This window comes from Marmota marmota, unplaced genomic scaffold (assembly GCF_001458135.2).
Source record: "Marmota marmota marmota unplaced genomic scaffold, marMar, whole genome shotgun sequence".
In the NCBI taxonomy this organism is placed as follows: Eukaryota; Metazoa; Chordata; class Mammalia; order Rodentia; family Sciuridae; genus Marmota; species Marmota marmota.
In genome coordinates this window covers 5,344,812-5,370,690 of record NW_026000020.1, presented here as the reverse complement: position 1 = coordinate 5,370,690, position 25,879 = coordinate 5,344,812, and positions in this window count along the sequence as shown.

Sequence of the window (25,879 nt, the reverse complement as noted above, 5' to 3'; positions counted from 1 at the left end):
TAGAATCCGGGCTCCAGTTTCCAGTTTCTGACATGGCTACTTACAAACAGTATATCATATGATTTCAAGTGACACATGACTAAAAATCATACCCCTCTTGAAGAGGAATCTGGATGGGAAGAGAACAAGGGTTTTTCATGTATCTGGACCATGCAAGCCAAAGTGAGGTGGGCCGGGTGTTCTCATGTGGAAAGGGGAGGGGAGTAACATGAACATATTGCAAACTTTGCCTACAGAGAAACCTCAGAGAGATTGTGGGCTCAGTTCCGGAGCACTGCAGCAAAGCAAACAGGGCAGTAAAGTGAGTCTCATAAATGTTTTTTTGTTTTCTGGTACACTCCAGAGTTAGGTTCACACTGTACTTGACTGTTAGCTGTTAATAGACAGCTAGAAAAAACAATGTGCATACTTTAATTAAAAGCATTTTATAGGGTTAGGGTGTGGCTCAGTGGTAGGACATTTGCCTAGAATACGCAAGGCCCTGGGTTTGATCCCCAGCATCACAAACTAAACAAAACCCAAAGCAAGAAAACTTTAAAAGCCCTTCATGCTAAAAAATTGTGATGGTCATCTAAGTTGCCAATAACCTGGTTTGATGCAGGTTGCCACAAACTTCCTTCTCCTTTTTAAATTTTGTACTGGGGACAGAACCCAGGGGTGCTTAACCACTGAGCCACATCCCTAGGCACCCCTGCCCTTTAAAAAAAATGGGGACAGGGTCTTGCTAAGTTGCTGAGGCTCACCTCAAACTTGTGATCCTCTGGTCTCAGCCTCCCAAGTAGCTGTGCAGCACAGGTATGCACCCCCATACCGGGCTCCAGGGATGCTATAAACTTTCAACACAGAGACGATGCAATATCTGGACCACAATCCTGAGAGGCTCAGTCGGAGTAGGTATGCCTGTAATGAAGAAACATCTGCTTTGGAAACACTTTTGTTCAACAGAAATATAATTCAAGACCTGCTTGTAGTTTAAAATTTTCTAGTAAACATGAGTTGGAGGTATTCCTCGGTAGTAGAACTCTTGCCTCACATGCATGAGACCCTGGTTCGATCCCCAGCACTGCAACATAAATAAATAAACTAATAAAATAAAGTTTTCTAGCAGCCACCTTCAAGACAAAAATAAAAAGGATAAAATTAGTGGCGCCAGGTGGGTGCACCTGTAATCCCAGACACTCTGGAGGCTGGACAGGAGGATTTTGAGTTTAAAGCCAGCCTTAGCAATGGCGAGAAACTAAGCAACTCAGTGAGACCCTGTCTCTAAATAAATTACAAAATAGGACAGGGGATATGGCTTAGTGGTCGAGTGCTCCTCAGTTCAATCCTCAGGACCAAAAAATAAAAAGGGTAAAATTAATTAGAATGCTATATTTTATCTAACAATATATCAAAAATAAACATTTAAGTATGTAGGTGATAAAAATACTACTGAGATATCAGCCAGGCACAGTGGTACACACCTGTAATCCCAGCTACTTTGGAGGCTGAGGCAGGAGAATCTCAAGTTTGAGGCCAGCCTGGGCAACTTAGAGAGACTCTGTCTCAACAATAATTTTTTTAACAAACAAATGATATATGTTTTGTTATTTTTTTGGATAAAGTCTTCAAAGTTCAAGGAATTGTTTACACTGAGAGCCTGGACAAATCAAGGGTGCAATGGTTACGTGAGGAAGTAACTTGGGGAGATGAATGTACTCAAAGTTGCTTAATGTTGGGCAAATTGCTTCTCTGGTCCCCTATTTCTTTTTTTTTTAATTTATTTTTTATTATTAGTTGTTCAAAACATTACAAAGCTCTTGACATATCATATTTCATACATTTGATTCAAGTGGATTAGGAACTCCCATTTTTACCCCGTATACAGATTGCAGAATCACATCGGTTACACATCCACGTTTTTACATACTGCCGTACTAGTGTCTGTTGAGGGGAGGAGAGGGGGGATAGTAGAGGATAGGAAGGGCAGCAGAATACAATAGACACTAGTTTCCTTATCATAAAATGTGAACATTAGGTTTTCCCCAACTCAGGTGTGCCTGCTCAGTTCCTCCTAGGTCAGAGGATAACAGATAGGCAGGACACAGTGATCTTTGCTACATGGCCATGGGTATCTGCCAGTACAAACAAATAGCAAGATTATATTCACAATATAATTAGAAGTTGGATCTCAGTTCCGGGTGACATGGATGGTTAAAGTTTGACTCAAAACCACGTTCACCTTGGGGTGACACGGTGGCATTCAAGGCCTGGTCAGCTCCCATCCCAGGCTTCCAGCACCCTGTTAGGCCTCGACCTGCACAGGCAGAAGTCCAGTGCCATCTCCGAGGAACTGGAGAGAGGACAATTTCTTCAACCTTATCACACTGAGATGTGTGTGGCCCACGCTCATTTACAATGATCCCCGTGCCAAAATGACAAGACACATGCAAAAGTGTCATGTGAGCTTGTTTGGATTGCAGTTACTCAATTTCATTCAGACCATTTAGGAAATATTTTTGGTATAGTTTAGTTATTCAAATAGTTCGATTGAGGCAAAATCTTAGCTAATACAAGTTAGCTAGAATGAAATTTTTACAGAATGTTGAATATCTTTTGTTTCCAAAGGGAAATTTGTCCTGATAAGAAAGCCCAAGTACAGAATAATGTGCAGTTTAAGAATATCACGAGGGGCCGGCTGTGGAGGCACATGCTGCTGAGGCAGGAGGATTGCAAGTTCAAAGCCAGCCTCAGCAACTTAGGGAGGCACCAAGCAACTTAGTGAGACCCTGTTTCTAAATAAAATATAAAAAAGAACTGGGGGTGTAGTTCAGTGGTTGAGCACCCCTGGATTCAATCCCTGGTACAAAAAAGAAAAAGACTATCACAAGAGGTCAAGGTGTGGAGGGACATAACTGGAGTCACATCCTCTTGGGAGGCTGAGGCAGGAGGATTGCTTGAGTCCAGGCAATTGAGATCAGCCTGGGCAACATGGTAAGACCCTGCCTCTAATAAATAAATAATAACTGATCAATCAGTCAACACGATTGGGGACAGCACAGAAAGGGGAAGGACATGCCTTTGGAGCCAGCATCTTGCTCTTACATCTTGTTTTTTTTCCCCCACTTTTTTTTGTGACTTTGTGTTTTTACCTTCAAAATGGAAACAATATTTACTTTCCAGAGTTACAGAAAGGATTTAAGTTTTTAGCACTGTTATAGTTTCCCTTTTTTTTTTCTATATTGGTTAGAAAGAATGGAGTGAAACAGTTAAAAAAAAAAAAAAACCCAACAGGCAAGGGCTTTTATAGTGTTGTTATTTGATTTTGCTTTTTGGTGACCTCATTTTTAAACAACACATAACTAATTATCCTGCTGATTAAGAAAGTGCCACCATGAGGAGGTCTCTACCTGAACCTTCCAGGTTCTTGACCCTGTCATAAAAAAGAACTTAGGCAGGAGTTAGGAATGAGGGTCAGAGCAACGGGTTCATTACAAAGGGAAAGTGTTCCACAGTCGAGAACAGGAGTGTGGTCAGTCTTAGAGAAAGTGAGTTGGGCCTACACTTTCTTCTATTAGGTGCAGGGTCTCTGGTCTAATGCCTTGGTCCTTGATCCACTTTGAGTTGAGTTTTGTGCAGGGTGAGAGAGAGGGGTCTAATTTCATTTTGCTGCATATGGATTTCCAGTTCTCCCAGCACCATTTATTGAAGAGGCTATCTTTTCTCCAATGTATGTTTTCAGTGCCTTCGTCTAGTATGAGATAACTGTATTTATGTGGGCCTGTCTCCGTGTCTTTTATTCTGTGCCATTGGGCTACATGTCTGCTTTGGTGACAATACCATGCTATTTTTGTTACTACAGTTCTGTAGTATAGTTTAACGCCTGGTATTGTGATGCCTCCTGCTTCACTCTTCTCAATAAGGATGGCTTTGCCTGTTCTGGGCCTCTTATTTTTCCAAATGAATTTCATGACTGCTTTTTCTATTTCTATGAAAAAACGTCATTGGAATTTTAATAGGAATTCCATTCAATCTGTAGAGTTAGTGCTTTTGGTAGTATGGCCGCTTTGAAGAATGGAACTATGACATCTGGTAATTGGATGTAACTGGAGAATATTGTGTTAAGTCAAATAAGCCAATCCCCAAAAACCAAAGGCCAAATGTTTTCTCTTACATGTGGATGCTAACCCACAACAAGGGAGGGTGGGGAGGGGGAGAACAGAAGTTCATTGGATTAGACAAAGGGGAGTGAAGGGAAGGGAGGGGAGGAGAATAGGAAGGACAGGGGGATTAATCAGACATCACTTTCCTCGCCTTGTATTAGAATACATGACCAGGCTAACTCTGCATCAGGTACAAACAGAATAGAATCCTAATTAGTATGAGTTTTACTCCATGTGTGTATGATATGCCAACATACATTCTACGTACATACATTTATATCTAAAAAGAACAAATAAATAAAAATTATTTTAAAATTTTTTAAAAAGAAAGCCAGCTGCCCTGTCTTGGCCCAGGTTTTCATATTTATAGAGGAGGAGAAGCCAGGGAGGTGAACTAGAGGTGCAAACTGGCGGAGTAGTCACGTGTACCTTGTTTTCCAAGCACCTGCAGGTCGCCCTTGAACTTTCTAACCCTGCTACTCCCTACATCCTCAGTCTCAGTAGCATCGTAAAGCTCCACCCAGGGTTGCATTTCTTACTGTTAAAATGGACTGGGGTCACTTCTCAGTCACCAACTTCTTTAAGGAGCATGCTCCCTAAAGGAGTGGTGCCTTCTGACCCCTCAGTAGTCTGGCGGGTCTGTGGCTTCTTCATCAGCCAATCAGCAAGCTGCAGGGAAGGACCAAGGCGGGCTGCTCACCAGCTGTGCAACATTTCAACCTCTCTGGGCTTTCTTTTTTGAAATTCAGTGTTCTCTCTGTATCCCTAAATTCCAATCTCCAAGAATTCTCCATTCGTTGTAGAATACCGAATAAAATCCTGAAAAATGCATTTTGAAAATTACCAGCAATTCTACCACCCAGAGACACATAATAGCCATATTTTTCATGTTTGCTTTAAGCACACCTATATGCAAATAATTTTCCTTCTTTTAACAAAATTGAGATAACATTATTACCTAAATAACATTATATGCCATTCTTTGCCAATATAATCTTAATTTTAAGAGATTTTAAAAATTTTTTGGAATTTCTTTTATTTTAAATATATTGTTCAAAAACATTTTTTTTTTCTTTTTCTCTATTTTTTTTTTTTTTTTTGTGGTGCTGGGATTGAACCCAGGGCTCTGAGCATGTGAGGCAAGCACTCTACCAACGGAGCTATATCCCCAGCCCCTCAAAAATAATTTCATGGTTGTATAATATTTCACTGTATTGATGTTATGTTTTATGTGGTCCTGCTTTTGGACAATTAGACTATCTCAAATTTTCCCAGTATAGAAATTCCACATACTATTCTTGCACACAAATGTTGGTACACATCTGTTGATGTCTTTAGGATAAATTCCTGAGAGTGGAATGATCAAGTCTAAGTGTATCTAAGTGGGTGTGATACGAATTACAGAATCACCCTTCTGGAGGAGTCTGAGGTTGTGGACCCTGTCATGAACGAGTAATTCTTGTATCATCCAGTCTCAGAACCAAATGATCAACTGCATTTCAAAAGAAGTGGATTGGGAATGGATGGATTGTTGGCACATAGGGGGGCTTCTATTTATTTTCCCGTGGAACTCTAGGTGTGATTTTTCCAAGTTTTGTAATTGGGATGCAGGGCTGTAGAAAATTGGGAGTGGGCCAGACCTTTTCCCCGAGAAGGGAACAGAACCAAGGCTGGGAAACTCATCAGCCCTGGGAGGGGCATCAAATGAGAATAAGCTCTAAGAAAGAGGAAGTCCCACCCCAAATGGCAAGAGGCTGGGTCTGACCACAGTCCTAAGAGGGAAACCTGCCCTAGACTGGACTTCCGGCCTCCATTGGGGGCGGTTTCTGGCTGCCTGCCAATTAGAATCAACCAGAAGCAAAGCCCCATGGGAGAAGCAGGAAACCAAGGGGCAAGGGGGAGGAGCCTGGAAAGGAGTAGGGGTTGGGAGAAGTTTCTAGAAGGAGGGGCTGGGTCTAGACCAGCTAGACATCAGGCTGTAGATGAGAGCCCAACGTGCTGGAGGCTAATTACAAGCTTTCTAGAAAGGCAAGAGTCCTTGGGCTGCCACATGCCATCTTGATTTGTTTTGTTTTGTTACCAGGGATCAAACCCAGGGGCGCTTAACCACTGAGCTACATCCAGCCCTTTTTTATATTTTGTTAGACAGGGTCTTACTGAATTGCTTAGGGCCTTGTTAAGTCGCTGAGGCTGGCTTTGAACTTGAGATCCTCTTGCCTCAGCCTCCCGGCCACATACCACCTTGAAAGCAATTCCTGGGAATGCAGGGGAAGTCAGGACCATATGGGGTGCACCTAGGAGACAGTGCCTCATCCCAAGTTCAACCTGGTTCACAACCACGACTGCCAATGGCAGATTCCGGGTTGTGTAGAGAGTGGATATTGGAATTCGGAATTTGGAGAAGATAGTATGGGAGTAGAGAAAAAACTCACTTACTGTCTATTTATTTAAACTAGATGTGTAAGCATACCAGCAGCCCTGGGGATTTAAAGTAACTAAACAATTGCCATGATTCTAGTCACTTTAGGAAAAATAGCAAGATCACTAAAAATAAACAGTGAAAATGATTCTCTAATCCTCACCATACCTGATCCTGGTCCTGGCAGACCTCTCAAGGCCTAACCCTCCCAGGAAAAAACAGTGCTCTTCAAAAAGGCCACGGGAGTAACCAGTCCTGTTGGGTTCATAAAATTCCAACTCCTGGCTCTATGTTTGGTTAACTCAAAGGTTGTTGTTGATGTGATGGATCTTAACTTCAACATGGGGTTTAAACTTACACCTCTCAATGAGTGAGAAAAACACATCACCGGGTCGGTAAGCGAAAACATACAGAGAGGGTTTCAAAGACTGCTCTTGGGCTAGTGTATCTTAAATTTTCATCTGTGATAATAGGAGAGGGTACTGAATAAATGAAAAAAGGAGCCAACCAGGATAGGGTGGACATTACTACTAATAATGTAACAGGGAAGATGGAGAGAGACAGAGAGGAGACAGGTGCCAGCACTACAGATGCATGCAATGAAGTTTGATAGCTTCACATACCTTTAAAAGTGAACAAATGAACCAAATAAAAACTGAGTGTTCTGGGCACGATGGTGCACACCTATAATCCCAGCGACTCAGGAGACTGGGAGGATCGTACATTTGAGGCCAACCTGGGCAACCTAGCGAGAGACCTTCTCTCAAAATAAAATAATCATTTTTAAAAGAGGGATGGGGCGAGGTGTGATGGTCCACGCTTGTAATCCCAGTGACTTGGGAGGCTGAGGCAGGAGGATCACAAGTTCAAAGCCAGCCTCAGCAACTTAGCAAGGCCCTAAGAAACTCAGCGAGATCCTGACTCTAAATAAAATATATAAAAAAAGAACTGGGGATTGGCTCAGGGGTGGAGCACTTGCTTAGCCTGGCTGAGGCTCTGTTCCATCTTTAGGACTGAAAACACCAAAAACACGAGGGGGTAAATACACTGACAGGAAAATATCCACTCGCTATCTCCAGTTCCTGAGAACAAGCCACTGTGGAAAGCTAGGTTCCCAGCAGCTGAGACCACCTGATCACCAATCTCAGGTTTTATCTATGCAGAACGGAAAATTTTCAAAATGCTTTATCATTTGCTTTTTCTCTTTTCTTAAAAAATGCAATGAACATACTGGAGTCTTTTCTCCATGACTCAGGACAATCATTTAGGATCCAAAATTCTATCTCATTTCCACAAAAATTTATTGAGCCTCCCTACTCTGTGCTAGGTGCTGCATGTCGACCTTTGACCTTGTATCATTTACTTTAAAATCAGGTCTTGAAGACGTTGGGCTAAGCGGGAAAGGAGCCAGTCACAGACAATCACATGCTAAAAGATTTCACATGATACTTGTGCTTTCATAAATACTCATTTTGGCTACTATGTTCAGATGTCAAAGGCACAGGTATAGTGTCATAGATACCTGGCAATTGAAGTGTTCCCCAATTACCAGTTTCCCTGAAATAGTAGAAGGGGAAAGGAACAAACATTAGTTGAGCACCTACTATGTGTGATATGCTTGACATTCAGTATTTCACCTAATACTTATAATAATCATATAAAGTAGGTATTGATAACTCCATGATGTGGATGAGAAAAACCAAAGCTCGTATAACTAATCAGGATGACAACACATCTGAGCCCCGAGGGCTTATGTCCCGTCATGTCTATGCTGTTCACTAAGAAAACTACAGAGTGTCCTAGTGGGCCCCACACCTAACATAAAAACACATTGTATAATGTGTAATCTGTGGGGTGCTGGATAAATTAAGAGGGCAGTCCTTAGCTTCAAGGAGGTGACTTGAGGGTACTGAGGAGGTGACTTGAGGGGTACTGAGGAGGTGTCTCTGGCTCTTCTAACCTTCCTACCTGAGAATATATACTTAAAATACTGCTTTAATTTTTTTTTTTTTTTTTTTTTGCTTACGTCTATCTCTGGTTTATGTTTGTCAGAATTGCGATTAGCAGCTGTTAGCCATGGGTGGGAAGATGGCAGGTGCCTGAATTTCCAATGTTTCTCTGGCTTCTCTTCCCCCAGTTTCTATAGCAGAGAAGAGAGGAAGAGGGTGAAGGCCTTGGGGGACTGAGCAAGGACAGGTGAACCCTGAGGAGCCCGGCCAGAGATCAGGCTGGTCCTTGGGATGTGAGGAAGCCCAGTACTCTCTTGGCTTGGCTCCACCTGTCCCCTGGTCTCCAAGGCCCCTCTGAATAGGTGGATCAAGAGTCCTCTGTGCGCTGGAGGCCGTGGTGCACACCTGTGATCCCAGTGGCTCAGGAAGCTGAGGCAAGAGGATGGTGAGTTCAAAGCCAGCCTCAGCCACTTAGTGAGGCCCTAAGCAACTCAGCGAGACCCTGTCTCAAAATGAAAACATAAAAAGGTCCTGAGGATGTGACTCAAGGGTTAAGTGCCCCTGGTTCAATCCCCAGTACCAAAAATAAATAAAAGTCCTCTGAGCGTGGTGAATTCAGAGCCGGTGGTCTCCACGGCTGGATGGGGGCAGACCCTTCCTTGATGACAACTTGGGATGAGGAGGACCTCAGCCAGCTGCTGCAGTCCCCGCAGGGCAAAGCAGCTGAGCAATGGGTTTCCTTCACGTAGCTAGAGTCTTCCTCTCGCTCCTAAAACCATCTGGACCTCTTCCTCTCTTCCTGCCTCCCGGGACAGGCCGATTTGACAAGGCTGTCAGGAGCCTCTGATGACTGTGTCTCCTCGCTTTGCCTTTGGTGAAGGGGTGGGCTCAGCCGAGTGGGTTTCAGAGGCCTTCCCCTGGCCGAGGACACCAGAGGGAGGAAACCCTAAGAGGCAGACCCCTTCCTGAAATGGGTTTTCCCACAGGCGGTAGCTGCCACAGCTCCCCCTCCCGCTTCCCCCTGGGCCCTTTCCATCCACACAGGTGCAATATTTTCTTTAAAAAATCAGAACACTTTGTCAGGTGCCGGCATGGGCCAGCAGGGGCAGAGGTCTCTCTGCTTAGCCGCTCTCTCACCCCCACCCCCGTGGTGTTCCCAGTTCCTGTTACTGCAAGAAAAAGAGGACAGTTTCTTTCTTTAATTAGTCTGGGGTGATCCAGGCTCAGGAGACAGTCTGGGTGTGGCCTGAGAGGCTAAGGAATGGCCTTGGAGACACAACCGGGGACAGGGCAGGGTGCCTTGGGTCAGAGGGTCAGGACAATGTGTCCTGTTCCTCCTGCTCAAGAAGGCCAAGTACCTTCCACTGGGCTTCTCATCTTGTGATCAGAGGATCATGAAGCTGTCTAGTCGCTCCTGCCAGCCCTCTCCGCCACAGGGCTTCTCAGATCATATTTTAAAAGGCATGAGGTCCGCACAAGGGCCAGCCTGGCAGGACTCCTTGGAAGGAGGCCAGGTGGAGGGACAGACCGTGAAAGGGCTGAGACGGGGCGGCTTCAACCACAGAAATGTAATCTGGAAGTGGGAAAGCTGAGGTGTCGTAGGCTGGTCTGTCCCCAGTCCTCTGTCCTGGCCTCTTGTCTCACATGGCCTTCCTTCTGCACGTGTCTGTCTGCATTTCTTGTTTTTTTTTTTTTTTCTTCCCCTTTTTAGATATACATGATGGTAGAATGTGTTTTGGCATATTATACATACACGAAGTATAACTTGTTCTAATTAGGTTCCTATTCTTGTGGTTGTATGTGATGCAGAGTTACCCTGGTCATGTATTCAAATGCAGAGATAGGAAAGTGAGGTCTGATTTATTCTACTGTCCTTTCTATTCCCCTCCCCCTCCCTTCCCTTCATTACAGAAGATGACTAGGTAAAGAAAATGTGCTATATACACACACACACAATGGGATATTAGTCAGCTGTAAAGAAGAATGAAATTATGGCATTTGCCGGTAAATGGGTGGAGCTGGAGACTATCATGCTAAGCCAAGTCAGCCAGTCCCAAGAAACCAAAGGTCGAATGTACTCTCTGATATATGGATGCTGACTCACAACAAGGGGGGTTGGGGAGGGGAAGAAAATAAGTCTGCATTTCTTCTTCTAAGGACACCAGTCATCTTGGATTAACGTCCAACTCATTTTAACTCAATCACCTTTTCAAAGGCTCAGTTTGCAAATATGGTCCCATTCTGAGCTACTGGGCCTTGGGGTTTCCACATATGAGTGGCAGGGGGACAAACTCCAAGCATAGCCTCCTTCCCCAGCTCATGGAGAACATCAGCATCACAGGCCCCTGCCGGCAATTTCTTGGATGATGGGCTGATCCTATAATCTAAGAGGGCGTCCTAGGCCTAGGGTGCCCCTTCTTGGGTAGCTGCAGGCCAGGGGCCGTAGCTGTGGTTCCAGGATGCCCTGATGTCCCACCAGGCTCTGTTTTGCACCGTAGATCCAGGAAGGAGCAGAAGCCCTTGTCCTGATCCCCAGTTATGAAACGCACTCAGGGTAGAAGCAGCTCTGTGCTCATTGATGGTTATTAATAATTGATGGTGCTCATTGCTTAGGCCTCATTTGCACAGTGCTCAGAAGCCCAAGGAACAGAGATAATAAAATTTTAGCCTAAGAAGAAACAAGGTTAAGAGTTATTCTGTGTCTGTTTAAAATGTTCCTGTATAAAATATTCATTTTCAGTTATAAACTAATAAACAAACATGTCCCCCAAGGCTCCCATGTGTAAAAAAAAAATATCTAATATGATCATAAAAATAAAAATAGTAATAAAACATATAATGGGAATATCATCATGTGGGACACGATGAATAAATTATTAGAGCAATAGGTTCACAGGGACACCGTGAACACCACTGAGCCACGACCTCAGCTGACCCCCTCTCTTCTCTTTTAAAGTGATTCCATGATGCCAGAAATAAAAAAGAAAAAAAAAAAGAAGAAGCAAGATGTCAACTATTTGAGTGGTCAGCCCTGCGGCGATGCCCCTATCTTAAGTCACAGGGAGGGACACATGACTACAGCCTCTGGCTCCCAGCTCTTGTTCTTTCTACACAGTCCCTAACTAAAGCGTCCCTCAGGACCCCTCCTAGGGCTTCCACTCTTCTCTGTCTCTACCCTCCCCACAGATGTGCCTATGGACAGCTCCCTGTTTGGAGCCAAGACCCTCCTCTGAACCCAGACTCCCATGGAACTCTCTCGGACATCTCCACCCGCCCCTGCTCAGCCCCTCACCTCCTCTTCCAGCTCAGTACAGGGTCACATGAAACCTTCACTTATTCAGGACAAAGCCCCAAGGGGCCTCCCTCACTCCTCCTGAGCCTCCCTCCCCATGCCCAGCCCACTAGTGAGTCTTTCAGATCCGTTTTCAAAGCACATCTGGAATCTACCCACTTCTCTCCATCTCCTGGGTCACCATGCTGTCCGGTCAAGATCATCTCTGGCTGAGGTTGGCATGACAGTTTCCCAGAAGGTCCCCCCATTGTCACTTTGCCTACCCAAGCAGCAGCCAGAGTGATTTGAAAGGAAAAGCAGATCATAAAAGCCACTCCCATCCCCAGTCTGCATAAAATCCTTCAACAGATCCCACTGTGGCACTAGAATAATATCCAGGCTTCTTTTTGTACCCTGAGGGCCCCGACTGAGCATGCTCCGACTAATTCTCCAGCACCATCCTCACCCGTTGTCCCCTCTCTCATGACATGCAGGCCAGCCCAGCCTCTCATGGCCCCTAAGGACTGCACCGCTCTGATATCCTGGATCGAAGTCTCAGCATTACCCGCAACTTGGTTAGAAACCCCAAGTCTTACCCCAGACCCACTGACTCAGAACCAGGAGTCCAACACCATCCCCAGGTGGTAGGTAAGCAGATGGAAGTTTGGGAAGCACTGATGTAGATTAGAACACAGCAGCTTCTTCCTACCACAGGGCCACTTAGTCTCCCTCATAGGAAAGCAAGAAGATAAGGACCAGGACCATGTCTGATCCTTTCTTGCATCTTCAGATCTAGCCCTCAGTGCTGCCTTCTTCACTGGCTCTTGCACACTTTAGCCTCAATGTAAGAGAGAAATAGAAGTCATCAGAAAAAAAAAAAAACTTCCTTTTTTTCCTTCTGTTTGCTGGGAGAACAATGGATTTGTGCCATCTCGCTCCTTCAGGGGTGGGCTGGTAAATGCTTAACAACTGGCTCTCTAGTAATAATTTTTTTAAATAAAAAGTTCTGAATTGTGCAATTTGCTGATTTCCACAGTGTAAATACAGCCAATTTCAAGTTACTCTTGAGCCAGCACTAGATGAGGATTGGAAGAGACCAGCAGATGAGCCTCATTATGGGTCATTCCCACCACATAGATGCAATGGACCGCGATAACCCTGACTGGAGCTACTAGCAAAATGTAGCCAAGTAGGAGGATGAGTTTTCAGTATCTATTACTTTGTTTTTAAATATTATTTGTAAGTTTCCATCCTTTAATTTTTAGCTGGTGGCGATGGGTGCCTTGGCTCAAAAAATTCCTGCGCCTGTACCCACTAGCTGGTGACACCCCTCCCTGCCCTCCTTCTTCGATTCCCATGCCGTCTCCACATGGGTCTGGCTTCCACCTAGGAAATCTCTCACCTCCTTGTTGCTGACCTTGGCCTTGTCCTCCTGGTGACCAGAGAGGCTCCTCTGACTCCCATAGCCCTGCAGAAACAGACTTCCCCTCCCTGCCCCTGGTTCACGGTCCTCCCTCAATCCCTCCCCTCCATCCACCCATCAGAGTTCCTGCTTGGCCTCCTCTCCCTCCACACCCTCTGGCCACGCCAGCACTCTCTGGGCCCACTCTCATCTCCTTGGTGGGATGAGCCTTGGTTCTCGCAGCCCAGACTCTCCTGGGTTTCTGCCTGGAGCAGGGACACACTGTACATCATGACATCCACAGACGAGTGAAGGAGTGGGTCCCTGGAAAAGTCCCACATCTCTATTGTCACTGCCCGGTGCCCAGAAACCCATCTTTTCAAAACGCATGTTTTAAACACTGCAGACACAGCTTCAGGAAGGCTACCAAAGTGATCCAGCTACAGCAGGCTGGAACCAGGTGGGTGAGAGGGGAGGTGGACAGAGAGTGAGTGTGCTTACCCTCCATTGTGCTTGTGGACTCTACAGCCTCGGGCATTGCTGGATGTGGAGGGTTGTGAAACCACAACACAAAGACAAGACCACCGACTCCAATTTAAATCAAATTAAAGCAAGCTTGTTATTCCGACCAGCCGGGACTGTCCCTCTCCCGAAATCCATGGGTTAGAAGACAGTATCCTGGCTCTCTAGGAGCGCAGTTTTATAGCACAAAAAAGTTGCAAAAGGGGGGTGTCTTAAGAACTTACAGATAACAGGATTTTGACAAACAAAATACAAAGGCAGGTAGTAGGTTAATGGTCTAAATGGTTCAGCACTTAGGAAATGAATTTAGATCCCAACATCAGAATTTATGAGGTGCCACTAAGGTTTCAGAGAGGGTTGTTATCTGCTCAGGGAAAACCAGGCATGGGTGAGTTCAAGGCACGGGCAGGCATTCCAAGCAAGTTTAGAAATAACAGTAATTTATAGTAAAGCCGAAAGTAACTTTTCATGCCTTTGTGACAAGATGGCTCCCAATCTTAAGAGGGAATTAGGCTGGGTTTATCAGGGTGAGGGGTGATTCACGGTACCTGGTGCCTGCACCTGGGGAGATGTACCAGTGAAATAGGGACTTTCAACAATTTCTGCTCGAACTCCTGACTTTGAATGTATAGATGTATTTTTTTTTTTATTCTCCCACCACCAATTCTTCCAATACTGAGTGTCTTGATGGCCTACAGTTCAACCCAAATTTTGAGGCTATTTACCTGGATTTAGCATCAGATCACCCAGGTTAAGGGCTCAGTCCCACAAAACTACCACTATTTCAGAGTCTAGTCACAAATCACAGGGCCTCCACACTCCTAGCCCATCAACGACCAATTGGTGATTCCTGCACCCCCCTCTGCAGGCTCCATGTAGCCCCCCCTCCCCCCGATATCTGTAGGTTCCACAGATTCAACCAACCATAGCACAAAAACATTCATTTAAAAAATTTTCAGGAAGTTCCAAAGGTCAAAGCTTGAGTTTGCCACACACTGAATCCCCATGAAGGACCTGAAGTGAAGAGGACTGTGGCCTCCCATCACCTCAAACCCTCCAGCCCTCTCTGGCACTTGGGTGGACCCCTGCTATGGGGTCCTTTCTTGCACAGCAAGAGTCCTGTTCCTGTTCTTCAGTAAATCCTACCCTTACACTCACTCATCCTGGTCTGTGGATTTCATTATTTCAATTCACAAGAAAAGAACCTGGAAAGGAGAAATCGAAGATGAGCTGCTGGGGTCTGCTGTAACACTGAGGGTGGGGCCGCCGTTAAGAGCTGCAGCACCCCCCCCCATTCCTCCCCACCTCCTGCCTGCTACCTTAGGCAGACCCCACCTGCCATCAGTGCAGGAGAAACTCCTCTCACCTGCCAGCAGGGAATCCAGTCTCATTTCCAAACTGTGAGTTCACTATCACAGGGGGAGCAGATGCATGGGGTGGGGTGGGACAGTTGTCTAGATTGGGCAGGTGCTTACTGGACAGACATCTAGAGATCTCAGGAGGTAGATGATATCAGAACTGAGGACTGGGATGGAGATGTGAAGTTGGAAGTTGTTAGCATCTGGATGATTGTAATGTCCTAGAGATTTAAAAAAAAAATTGTGAAATTCTGAAATTCTCTCCCATAATGGACCTCCCCCCAGCTCACTCTCACTATGATTTGAGATTCAAGGTTGGTGTCAATTTCTCAGTCTCCCTGAGTCTTGGATCCTTCCAGACTGCTGTAATACAATACCATAAACTATGTGGCTTATCAACAACAAAAATTTAGTTTCTCAACCGTTGTGTAGTTCAAGATTGAGGCACTACCAGATTCGGTGTCTGGTGAGGATTCACTTTCTGATTTGTAGATGGCCCCTTCTAGCTGGACCCTTACATGTGTAAGGGGTGAAAGAGCTCTCTGGAGTCCCTTGTCTAAGGGCACTGATGCCATTTGTGAGGACTTTAGTCTCATGGCCCAATCACCTTGGAAGGATTCATTTCTTAATACAGTCACCTGGGAGGTGGATTTCAACCTATGAATTTTGGGAAGACGAAAGACCACAGGAGTCTGCCCTGGGCAGGGTCCTCTGCTGTCTCTCACAGAAGTTGCTGGGTTAAGTCACTGCAGAGAGGGGACCACACTGTCTTTCACAGGACTAATCCAGATCCTCTGCCCTACAGGCTGAGAGCCCACCGAGGACAGGGACATCCTCATCACTCACTTCTGTGTGTCCCCAGTACACCCAGCAGCTGGCTCTTGGTGGATGTTCAGTAATTATGTGTCAGAAGATGCTGCAAGATGAGCTTTCTGAGCCAAAGAGCCCACAAATTCAACCGTTGTTGGTGTTGGAAGCGCCTGGGGCTGAGTCCTGGCCAGTCCCGCCAGGATGCTGTACGCGGTGTACCCAGAGAGTCATGAGGACTTTCAGAGGGTGCCAGGGACTTGTGCCCAGTTCTTCCTTCAGTTTGTTCTCACCTTTTCCTGCTACATTTAAAACAGATTTCAAAAGCCTGACCAGTCCATGAAGTTTTCCCCAGACCCACCTTGGGTAAACACAGGCCCAACACCACCCACCTCTCTCCCACTGAGTCCAATTTATTATTATTTTTATATTGTGCACTAATTTACAGCTTGGCTACATACAGCAAGGTGCCCACCGGCCCCTGCAGGGAAGCTTTGTGAATGGCTCTGGTGAGAAGGGGAGGTAGGGACTTTGGGATTCAGCTGCTGGCTTCAGGCCTCCTGGAGAAAGTCCAGGATGCTTTGGGGGAGTTACAACATTGGTGACAGGAAAGAACATTCATTCCAGATTTGCAATCTGGGGCTGTGCAAGGTGCCAAGCACAGCAGAACATGTCAGGCTCCTGGAACCAGGTATCAGCTATTCAGATCAAACAGAAAAATATCTATACCTGTTCTTTTTTAAGCTGGATTCCTTGCTTTACATCAAGGTGGCTGCAGAGCACCCTGGGATGAGAATGGCTCTGGGAGACTGAGGAGCTCTAGGTACCTGGTCTGCCCTTCTGTCTCACCCAGCCTGGCACTGGGCACTGCCCTGCGGGCCATGTAGGAAGCAATTAGAGGTTCTGGGGGGCAGGGTAGGGGGCAGGCTCCTCCAGCACTGCACAGGGCTGTGGTTTGATTTTGACAAATCTAAAAGCTTGTCATGAGAAGGTCCATAACCACCTGGGCTCCTGTGTTTTATAGACAGAGGTGACTTCAGAGGCCTTGAAATAATAATCCTGGAACACAACAGTTAACCACATTTGTGTGTGTGTGTGTGTGTGTTGGCAGGGGGCAGAGAGGGGCATCCTGATTCTCTCCCCATAGCTCTCCTCCTGAGCTAGAGGCCCACCTTAAACAGGCTGAGAACCACAGAGGCGATTCTCAAATCAAATTAAACACTCTGGCTTCTTCCTGATTCTGGTTTTAAAGTAGAAGTCACCTCATTGTGACATTCTCCCCGGAACGCCCTCTGGCTCCTATGGCCCCACTGTGCCATCGGAACTGCAAGTGACTTTACCTCTCAGTGAGCACATTTTCTTGCTGACTTTGATTTGGCCCCCTGTTTCTGAAGTTCAGGGGACATTATACATTGGAAAATACAGTGTCCCTCCAGAATAAAATGTGTGAGAACAGACAAATTAGTTATTGTCCTTGTAATATGACATTAGAAATCACTGTTGGGCCAGGCACAGTGGTGCACACCTGTAATCCCAGCGGCTTGGGAGGCTGAGGCAGGAGGATCACAAGTTCAAAGCTGGCCTCAAGTAACTTAGTGAGACCCTATCTCAAAATAAAAAATAAAAAGGGCTGGGATGTCACTCAGTGGTTAAGAGCCCTGGGTTCAATCCCTGGTACCATTAAAAATAAAATCACTATGAGGTGGTGTATTAGTGTATTAGTCAGGGTCGCTCAGAGAAACAAAACATATATATATATATACACACACACACACACACACACTTGCATGCTCTTTCAGTTATCTTTCTAGCTGCTGTGACCAAAAAGACCTGACAAGAAAATTAGAATAGGAAAAGTTTATTTGGGGGGCTCATGATTTCAGAGGTCTCAGTTAGTAGATGGCTAGCTCCATTGCTCCGGCCTGAGATGAGCAAGAACATCATGGCGGAAGGGTGTGGTAGAAGAAAGCAGCTCAGGATATGGCACCAAGAAGAGAGAGAGAGACTTCTCCTCTCACCAAGGACAAATATAAACCCCAAAGGCACACCTCTGTGACCCAGCTCTTCTAGCCGCACCCTACCAGTCTATGGTCACCACCCAATTAATCCAGTCAAGTGGATTAATGCACAATTAGTTAAGGCTCTCATAACTCAATCATTTCACCTCTAATCTTTCTTGCATTGTCTCATACATGAGCTTTTGGGGAGCATCTTATAGCCAAATCCTATGACATACATACACGTGCACACTTACATACACATGTACACTCACACCCTCATACACAAACACACACACACATACATTTCTACTTACAATAGGATTATGTCCTGATAAAACCATTGTAAGCTGAAAATGTCAAATCAGAAATGCATTTAAGAACCTTACCCACCAAACAGCTCAGCTGAGCCCTGCCTACCTGAGCTGTGCTCAGAATGCACATTAGGCTAGAATAGGGCAGCTCGTCCAGCACAAAGCCTATTTTATAAGGGAATATCTCATATGGAAAGCAGGGTGGCTGTGTGGCACTCACCACTAGGCGCACTGCTGACAGCACACTGGGATTCAATATGGTCCCGGATGAGGAGGATACTACCGTGACAGTTATCAACTTCTGTCCAGGAGCTGCTCAGCACATGTCACTAGCCTGGGAAAAGATCAAAATTCAAAATTTGAAGTAGAGTTTCTACTGTGTAAGTATTGCATTCACACCATCATAGGCCAAAAAGTCATTGTGGAACCATCATGAGCCAGGGATGTGTGTGTGTGTGTGTGTGTGTGTGTGTGTGGAGAGAGAGAGAGAGAGAGAGAGAGTTATTTTAAGATATTGGTTTACATGATTATGGAGCCTGAGAAGTCTCATGATCTGCCATCTGCAAGCTGGAAACTCACGATTAAACCCGTGGTTTAATCCAAGAGCCTGAGATCTGGAGCAGAGAATGGTGTAGATTCTAGTCGGGCTTTGAAGGCCTGAGAACCAGGAGCACCCAGGATGGGAGAAGATCTGTGTTCCTGCTGAAATGGTCAGGCAGAGAGGGGAGAAGCCTCCCTTCTCTGTAATCTTGTTCTATTCAGGTCCTCAATAGATTGGATGATGCCCATCTACTTTGGTGAGAGTGATCTTTACTCAGTTTACCTGTCCAAATGCTAATCTCTTCTGAGAAACTCTCACAGATGCATCCAGAGATAATGTGGAACCAGCTATGTGGGCATCCCCTGGCCCAGGCAAGGTGACACATAAAATTAACCATCACAGGTAGTCATAGTGGTTCTTTCTCTCAAAAGGTAGCTGAAATAAACCTTGACCTATTACAATTGAGCTAGTGAACATCCATATTTTTAGTTCTTCTAAAAACAAAGATCCCAGCCTGCATGTTCCTGCGTCAGTACCAGGAACAGTTTTCAATGTCCAGATCCAACCTTGCCATAAAAGTGCAAGCTGAGCAATTATAATTTGCAGATGACATTTAAGTGGTGACTTACAGGAAATAAAGAATAAAATACCATTTTTTATCCTTTCCTATTTTAAGTAATATTTTTGGCAACATGTTTGCGCATTTTGCAGAGGACATAAGTAAATGTTGTGGAAAACAAAATCTGTATACCTTCTAAGGCTTAACAATGAGGGCCGTTATCAAGGGTCCCAGAAGACCTCAGCACAAAATCACAGGGCTTCAGAAATGCAACAATAAATCCGTAGTCAAATCTTTCTTTCTGAAAGAAATATGAACTATGCATCAACTGGCCTTGGACAATTCATTTATTTAATTTATTCTTTGGATTTATAAAGAGATCCAATTAATTAAAAAATGCTTTCATGGGTGCCTGCTGCTCTGGACAATTCTTCATCGAGAATATTCAGTTCCTGGAACCAGTGACTCACATCTTTTATTTCTGTGCTTCATGCCCAGCCCCTCGAACGCAGCTTCTCCTTCTCCTTCTCCTTCCCCTTCAGCATTTTGAAAGGGACTTGTCACTTGCATGGAGATGCTGAGGACTTTTCTCCCAAGGGACAATCCTTCAGGCTGACAGGTCTGACTCAGAAAACACCACTCCATCATCAAATGATTGATGCCTAAAGAGAGTCCCTAGAGACTCTTCTGGGAAGAGGCCTGGGATCACTTGAACCAGTGTGTGTTGGAGCTCAAAGCTCCAGGAGTGAGTCAGCTTACTCCTAGCTGGTGCAGCTTGGGCTGTTGGCATTGCTCAAAGCTTCCCAGGCTGTTGAAAGGATCAATAATATCAATATACAGAAATAAGGGAGAAAACAATGCTGCCTGATGGATTAATCATATTTTTCAAAAACCTCGAAATATGAAGAAATGTGTCCAGTAATTGACTCTTCGGGGAAGAAGGAGATATCAGTTAAAATCCTGTCTGGGAGACCTTTACAAGCTAGCAAATCTCTTTTAAATTTTATTTTCATGTTGGGGATCAAACCCAGGGTCTTGAGCATACTAAGCATTTGATCTACTACTGAGCTGTATTCCTAGCCCCAAATCTCTTTTTAGAAAAATGTACAATTCTTTGTTTTCAACCCATGGTAAAATATACATCATTGTTTTCTGCAAAATTGTCTAAGTTGTATTACTTGGTTTAAGTTTTTTCCAAAGGTAAAACTATCTCTTGTATCTCAATTGGTAGGAGGATGTACCCCACAGCTTTAGGTGTGCTAGGTTGCCCGCTGATGGATTAGAAAAACAAAAGCAGGTCAGACAGACGGCCTCCTCCCCGGGATTCTACAAGAAGGCTGCAGAATGGAGTCTAAGACGGAATAATTCCACAGGAGAGCTGAGGCCAGCAGAGGGAACCAGCAACTGGCCAGATTTTGATGTAATTCTGGAAGGTGGAAAGTGGATGGGATGACATTGCTGAACTTCCTATAGCAGAGCAAGCTACATCTTAGAAGATGCAAGAGAGAAAACCCACCTGGAGACAGAGTATTGGTCCTGGGTTCTACAAGAACAGGGACTGAAATTAGACTAGTTCAATGAAGGTCTTTGAGGACCTGCAGCTGCGCGAGGCAGCTACCTCAGTTCCAACACTGAACAGTACCAAAGTAGGTTGGCTGCCCTCTAGAGACATGGCATGGTGGGTGGGTTAGGGCCAGGTTCCCCTGTGGGTATTGGTGTGCCGTTCCAGAATAACAGCTCTATTTGGGCTTTGTGGGTATGGGAGAGAGTAGCTGTTTGTGGTCTATCCACCCTACAATTGAGCCTACCACTCCAAGGACTTGGCCTTCCTATTTTAGAAAAGGAGTTTGGGATTAAAAGGCTACACACATGCAGAGGAACCCACGGCACACTCCTCAGATCAGTCAGTCTGATTTTGTTCCATGAAGACAGACAACCAAGACAAACTTGAGGAAAGCCAACGGCATCTAGGAGGGGAACCAAGACAAGCCCCGATGGTTCCCAGGGACAGGAGAACCTGAGAAGTGGAAGTCTCCGAGGGTTGTTCAGGGCTTTGCTTCTGTGGAACAGCAGGGCGACCTAAAAAGTGGAGCACAGAAAGAGAGTTCTTGAAGGTTATTGATAGGATAAGACAGAAAGCTAAAATAGGACATGATCTTGAGTATGTGCTGGAGCATTTGCGTGGCTCGAAATGCTTGGAACATTCTCTGTGGAGAGAGATTTACTGCCAGTGGATTATACTTATTTCTCCAACTGTACTACTTAGTTCTGCCATGACTAATATTTACATAATTAAAATATTGTAAATGCTGTTTCTTGGTTTGCAATTTTTAGAACCAACTTCTGGCAGAACGCCAAAGACCTAATTAATTTACAAAACAGGGCAAACATTATAACACGGTATTGTGAAAATAACAATGGCGCTAGCAGTAGTCAGGGGAGGATGGAGGGGGATGAAGGAATAACAAGATCCCCATGTCACATCACCTGTCAATGGAAAAAGAAACAACAGAAGAACTCAGGGACACGGAAACACTATAAATACGGACGTCTAAAGAGACCAATCTTGGGGAGTCATGGAGGGAGGTGAAAATGAGAGTCTGGCAATTTTCTCGTGTTTCATAAGGAAGACTCAGTAGATAGCATGTAAAAGGAATAAATCAAGAAATAGAACTCAAGCATATAATCCAGAATGATGGCTGTAACCACCCAAACAATGTGGAATACAACCATTAAAGATGGTGAATTTGGACAATGAGACAGCCTCTCAGGAGGCCAGCCCCCTCCAGTTGTTTTTTTTTTTTTTTTTTTTTTTTGGTACCTGGGACTGAACCCAGGGGTATTGAACCACTGAGCCACATCCCCATTCTTTTTTTGTGTGTGTGTATTTTATTTAGAGACAGGGTCTCACTGAGTTGCTTAGGGCCTCACTAAGTTGCTGAGGCTGGCTTTGAGCTTGTAACCCACCTGCCTCAGCCTCCTGAGCTGCTGGGATTACAGGCGTGGCCCACCACACTGGTCTAAGATGCAAGTCTTTTTGATTTTCATTTATTGTCATTCTGTAGCTCAGGAGTCAGCAAACCATGGCCCACGGGTTGGCTGCCTGCTTTTGTAAATAAAGTTTTATTGGAACAGAGTCACAATCATTTGTACCAGGGCAGCTGATTTTGTGTTAATGATGCAGAGTTGGGTCATTCTCACAGAGACCACATGGCCCAGAAGCCTAAAATATTTACTATCTGGTCTTTTACAGAAATAAGTTTGCTGACCCCTGCTATAGAATACAAACTCTTTTAAATTGTAATATATGCCTTATCTTGATTAAAAAGAAAAAAGTAAACCTCAAGGGGGGAGAGTCTAAACTTCCCACTTTTCAGAACTGATTTCCAAACCACTGTTAACTTGAACCCTAGGTTAGACAAACCCCCATATAATTTCTTTCCATTCTTACATCATCTCAAATCATAATGTATTTGATTCTGGAAACGGATTATTCACCACAAAAGCCTTGAGAAGATTTTGAAATAGAGAGGTTGGTTTGCTGTCTGTTTTTCCCTCTGGCTCTGTGGGAGGTCTTTCAAAAGTCAGTTTTTGTTTTATTCCTCATGACAACTTGTAAAAAGCCTATAAATCAAAGGAAATGCAAATAAGAGAAACCAAAGAAAATAGGGACTATAAATAAGATGTTATTGCTTAACAGTCAAATAATAAACGATATTAAAACACAATAGATGAAGGAGGTAAAGATAGAAATGGAGCCTAGTTTTGACAACTTATTGATTGACACTCATTTGCTCTGAGAACACAACTCACTGCATTGGGATTTGAAGCCACAATGAAGATTAAAAGGCGAAAGCTAGATCTTGGACCTCTGTGCCTTCCTCTATCCCAATAACTCTTAAATTTGGTCTTTTTATGCTACCCATATTTCTTGAACGCTGTGATCATGGTTTCTTACCATCACCACTGTGTGGTCTATGTGCTTTTCAAGATTATATATTTTGTCTTCATTGTCTCATGTCCTATCTTCCAAGTGGTGCGCTCTGTTGGTGATGCTTTCGTTTGAGCTTTTAATTTGGTTTATTGTTTCTTTCATTTCAAGGATTTTTGTTTGTTTGTTTGTTTGTTTTTTAGCACCTCTATCTCCCTGTTGAGGTGATCTTTTGCTTCCTGGATTTGTTTAATTAGGCTCCTTGTCGAAGTGATCTTTTACTGTCTGTATTTGCTCTCTTACATCTTCCTTGAGTTCACAGAACATTTTAACCATGTACATCCTGAACTCCTTCTGTCATTTCTCCTGCTGTGGCTGCCAGTGATTCTAATGATGTGGTGTCTTGATTTGTTTGGGGCACTTTCTTCCCTTGTCTTTTCATGTTGCTCATGTGTCTTCCTTTCCAGCTCTGTGGGTCTGGAGTGTTATTGTTTTTACCCTATAGGTTTGTAGTGCTCTTGGAGGGTTCCAAGACCTCTCCAGGCTGCTGGAGATCCAATCTGGGAGCTGTCCCCACCTAATATGGTGAGAACATTGAGCCAAGGTGGAGGCAGTCTGCTTTCAGCGCTGGGCATTGGTGGGGTGGGGGGAGCTGGGCGATAGCGTTGTCTTGTGGGTAGGTAGCAGCTGAGTGACCCGTGTGGGAGTGGAGCAAAGTCTTGGAGATCTGCAGATGTGTTGATAGGTGATTCTGCTAAGGTGCTCGAGAGCCTTGTGTGGTTAGAACTTAGGACTTTGGGTGTTGGGAGCCAAGTGAAAGCTAGATCTTGGGGCATTAAATTGACACATAGGTACCTTTTGTCTGACTAAAATACTTTTCCAGTGCCTGGCTTTTGACACAAACAACAGGAAAAACTGGAAATCTGACCCTTGTTTATTTATTTTACTTAGGGCCTTTGTGCTAATTTAAATGCTAACGCAGACTTCCCCTTTCAGCCCTGAGAAGTAGAGGGCTTGAAAGAGTTGATCTCACTCTTATAATTAAAGAAAAAAAAAAATAGTAGGACGAACTACAAATTAGTGACCAGTTTTGTACTCGTCAGAGAACTGAAGTTGCAAAGTAAAACAGGACCTAAGCATTTGCTTATCTGGGACAATGGCTACTGAACACCGTATAAGGTAATCAGAAAGCTTCAATAAGAAAAATTTGACTCTTTGCTGAATGCTGGATGTGGGCTAATGAGACAGTTGAAGAACTTTCCCCTAGGAATTGCAACAGGTACTCACAGTCATGAACTGGAAAAGAATATTGAGAAAGCTTTCCCATGGTGTGGCTGGGAGAGGGAAGAGAAGTCACTACCACAATTGGCCAGAGCCGCATTCTCTATCTTCTCTATGGAACAAAACCTTAATGAAGAGAAACAAAACCTGTAGATTGAGATCATTGATTTAAAAAAAAAAAAGAGAAGGGCTAACACTGAAGGTCACCAGAGTCATGATGTTTGCCTGTTTGAAGTTTAATCAGAACATTGGAGAGTGCGTCATCTGCCCCCTTCCTCCACAATGCTAGCAAACATTAGTAATTGTGGAATACAGCCAGGAGTGCTAGAAAACACAGATTCTGTTTGGGGAGCACTGGAAAGACTTAAAGCCAAATAAAGAACACATACTCAGAAATACCCTCTAGCAAACTAGCCCACACCATAAATAGCAGATAACAAAGGAACTTGAGGTCCTTTTGTTAAGGAACAGACAGATGAAGATGGTAGAGAATAACTCTATGACATGGACCCACTGTGCTGACGCCCACCTGCTTTCTTTTCCAAGAAGCAATTTACCTGCAGCCCTGCCTGGCCTCAGTGGACAGGATATGTCACATTCCTCAGCAAACTCCCTGTTCCCTACAGAAGAAATGCAGGCCCAACCAAAATAATGTTGATAAGAGGAATCCAAGTTACCCTGAAGGAGGAGCCTTTTGTAACCAGATCCTGAAACTCTGGGGAATAAAGAGAGTTCCCCCTAACCATAAAATCTGTAAGAATGTATGGTTAAGAATCCAATTAGAGCCGCTCAGCATGGGCCAAGGTGACCTAGAGTTGCCATGACTGTGGGAACTTGAAAGTCAGACGTCACTCTGCTGTCAGTCAAAAGTCAAGAGGTGGACCTGGGTGGAGCTCTCTGGAAACTTCTCTGGGATCTTCAATAAAACTGGAGTGTAGGAAAGGCATACTGTCCCTCTCCTCTCTGAGGAGACCCATCCTCTCCCTTGAGAGTGTCCTCTTTCCCTTTTCCTATCCCTTCAATAAACTCATTACTATTACTCTGAGCAACATGTCTGAAATCTTCCTGATCTGATTGTAAGAATTGAGGTTTGAAGGGGGGGGGGTGTCTTTGTATTGCCTCAGTTTCTCTGAAGACCCCAGCTCCATAACATTTTGAAGATAACCATATGGACAAGAAACTTGAAATTATCCCAACTTCTGATTAGATGAACACAACTCACTCCAAAGGCCCAGGAGCAGAAAAGGCAGGTTTGTCTCCAAATATTAAATATTTCCAGCTTCCAATCACCACAGCAAAGTTATATGGCATACAAAAAGGCAAGGAAAAAAAACCTGACAGATTTGAAAGAAGAAATAGATAAATCTAAACTTATAGTTTAGATAT